The sequence below is a fragment of the Apis dorsata genome, unplaced genomic scaffold (assembly GCF_000469605.1).
Source record: "Apis dorsata unplaced genomic scaffold, Apis dorsata 1.3 scaffold_1024, whole genome shotgun sequence".
Taxonomy (NCBI): Eukaryota; Metazoa; Arthropoda; class Insecta; order Hymenoptera; family Apidae; genus Apis; species Apis dorsata.
Window position 1 is genome coordinate 235,694 of NW_006264123.1, and position 3,918 is coordinate 239,611.

Sequence of the window (3,918 nt, forward strand, 5' to 3'; positions counted from 1 at the left end):
AATATATTTATAAAAATATTTATAATATTATTTTCAATAAAAGAATATTATATAATATTATATATAATATTATATAATATTATATTATATACATATACATATATATATATCATAGTTTCATATTATATCATATATATCATATATATTTCGTATATTAAAAGCATTCGAAAAATCTTTAAAGCGTATATTAAAAGAGAGAATTCATTAAATTTCTTAATAGAGAACTGAAACAATAGAAAAACGATATGATAGTAATCAGAATTGATGATTAATCAAATAAAAATTAAATATTTAGAAAGAATAATGTCTATAATACAATCTATGAAAATGGTGGTCTGATATTCGACCATAAAAAGTAATAAAAGCATATTTAACCATTGATAATTGATAATTATTGATAATCGAGCTATAAAGACGAAGCTATAACGAAGTTCTGTAGATTCATAAGAACATGTATATATATATATATTTCCGAAAAACTATATCAGTATATCAAACAAAAACTTATCAACCAACAAAACCTTCACTCAGCAGCATTTTCAGAACATAATCCACTAGTAAGAGACAATCCGAAAGAGTCGATCAACAACATCACCTAACAGTTTAAGGAGCCGAATAGCAAGCAAACGTCAAAGCGACAGGCGAGTCACAGATTAGTCTGGCTGATCTGCGTAGATAAAGACGACGTTCGCCAAACAAATCCCATCGTCGACCCACATAATATGGATCCCGTAGAACGGAAAGCCTTGTTTTCGCATCGAAGAAACCAAGAATCTTAGATGATGATAGAATTTCAAACACTTTGAATTGCTTTGAATCTATATATAAAATGTATCGAAAAAGTAATGAGACTAATCTCGATTCCTGAAATATTATATATGTTATTTGCTATTTAAAATGTACAATTATGAATTTTCATTATTCGATTAGAAAGAAAAAATTTTTTAGATAAAAAAATATTGAAATAATATAAATTCTTTTTCGATAAATTATTCTATTTGAAAAATAATTAAATAAATTATTCTATTGAGAAAAATAATATTTATTATATATTATAATAAAATTATCTAATTTGCACTATTGTACTAGTATATTATATATTATATTATTTATTATATTTTATCAATTATATTATCAATTATATTATATTTGTATTAATATAGTATATAATAGTATCTATATTTTTTAACATCTTTAAACTTTTTTACTGGAAGATGCATTTGAGAAATATATATATTATAAATAATTTTATCGTTCTGTTTTTTCATATCAGTGAGTATAAATTTCAATATTATATTCTATTATCAATTTCTTTTATCGTTTTCTAATTTCTCTTTAATATTCTCTTAAATATTTTCAATTTAGATTCAATATTTAATCTTATAAATTCAATGTCATTGTATATACGAATATGTATAACATGAATATCTAATATCAATCAATTACAAATTAAATTTTTGTATTTCTATAATCTATTTTAATCAAATTTATTAATTTTATATATTTTTTTATATTTATAAATTCAATTCGATTGGAGTAACAATTACAATTGAGTTTTGAAACATTTTCATCAAGATTAGAAACAATGCCTTTGCTAATATAGCTTTTCAAATTATTATTGATATACATAAATGAAACATAACATTACGTAACATTGAATTTAATTTGAATTTGAATTTTATCAATTAAATTTATTTAAGTAAATATATTCCTGATTTCATCGTTTCTATAATTTTCTTTTCAGAAATCAAAAGAATTAATGAACATCTAAAAGATTGTAACTATTACACTAAAAATAGTTTCAATAGAAACTTTACAACATTATTATCAGAGTTAAAAGCAAAGCATCTGTTGGTATAGTTTTCTAAAGGAATTATTTCGAAAGATATAATATATATTTTTCATAACACACATTGTTGCAGTCTTATTATCTTTTTAGAAGCGTTTATGACGAAAAATTCAATATCATTTCAAATATAATTTAATTCTGAAATTCTCTCTTGGAAATTTTAATAAGTTTTACAATTTATTTAGAAATTTTAACAGTTTTAGGAATCTTAAGAATTTTGACATTTTTTTTTGTAAAATAGAATTGAATCTCACATAGTAGAAGTCGAATACAGAAAAAAATAATATAATAAATATCAAATAACTAAACAAATAGATGTATTATCATTTCAAAATTTTTTTCATTTTATTTCAAATCATCAATCTTTATCTTCAATTTCTTCTGTTTTACTCATTATTTATTTATTATATACTTAGTATTTAATAATTTAACTTAATATATTTATGTATTATGTTATTAATTAATAATGTATTTTAATAATAATTAATATATGTATTTATGTTATAAATATATATAGTATATATATACAAAATTAGATGTATGTAAAATTAAATTTTTCTGTTTGGCTTGATTTTATTATATATATGAAAAATACTTTTAAAATTCTCAAATCTATCGAGATTTTCAGATCTTACAAAAATTATTATAATTTTCAAAATAGATTTCGAATTATATTTGAAGTGCTTCGAATTTCTATAGTGTTAAATAATTATAGACTTCGAATTGTTTCGAAATTGAAATTCAAATGGAAAAAAATCTATCTATAGATAGATTATGAATTTTTATGCAAATACATATTTTACATATGTTCTTATTATATTTATAATATATTATATATAATATATTACGCATATTTATAATATATAATATATAAATTTATAATATATTGTTAAATATTAAGTATATAATAAATAAATAATAGATAATAAAAAATAGATAATCGTAAGAAAAGATTATGGCTAATTTAATATAGTTATGATGTATTATTATATTTGTAAATAATATTTTTGGAAACCAAAACAAGTTGATATGATAAAACTGTCAGTTGAGTTTTAAGTTCATGTTAGATCAAATAAAATAACAATAGATGCAATGGATAAAATAGAGTTTTAATCTATTTCTATTTTTTATTTCTTCTAACAAAAATTTCAATTGTTTATAACTAAATAAATAAACTTTCAATAAATTGTATATCAATTTTTGTATTTATTTTGACTTTTAGAATTGATTCTCTAAAGAATCTTACATATAGATTAATATTCTGTGCAAAAGAAATGTAGTATAGTAATATAGTATTCAAAAATTACAATACATGATATTGAAACTTTAAATAATTATATTTAAATTATTTTAAATTTAAATAATATCTTCTTTCAAATAGCTTACAAATTATTTTAAATTAACGAAATCTTGAAAAAATTATTGCAAAATTATAATATTTATTAATATTTTGCAAATATAATTCTATATAACTTATATATAAAATTATTATAATTAATATATAAAATTATATATAAAATACATATTTTCTTTATATTATTTCAATATTTACATATGTTTTGCATAAAAATTGCATAAAAATTTACAATTTAGAGTAGATTGAAATGTATCATGAATGGTGCTATTACACAATAAAAGACAATAGTTATCATTATAAAAGCTTATAATAAGAAGGAATCGCGAGAAAAGACACAAAAGTAGAATTATAAGCGAATGAGAACATAAACGTCGCTCGTTAACGAAAACGATGCCAAAATCGCTAAAACCTTCACGATGGCAATAAAAGGTAACGAGTATTCGCGATAGCTGTAAACATCTGTGGAACGCTACTCCGGAACATTTCATAATTCTGTTACGAGACACTTTAACTTTTGTGGCAAGATAAAAGTGCGAAAATAAAAATGCGCTATTGAAAGCATGAGAATAACGCACGCAGAGTTGTCGCGATTCTCGAGAAACGTCTGATTTGAAATTCGCGGGGTTAAATTCTTGATGTCCTGATGAGATCGATGATGAAGTAAAAGGAAAAAATTAGAATTGTATAATTATTTTTTAATAATAAAATAAAT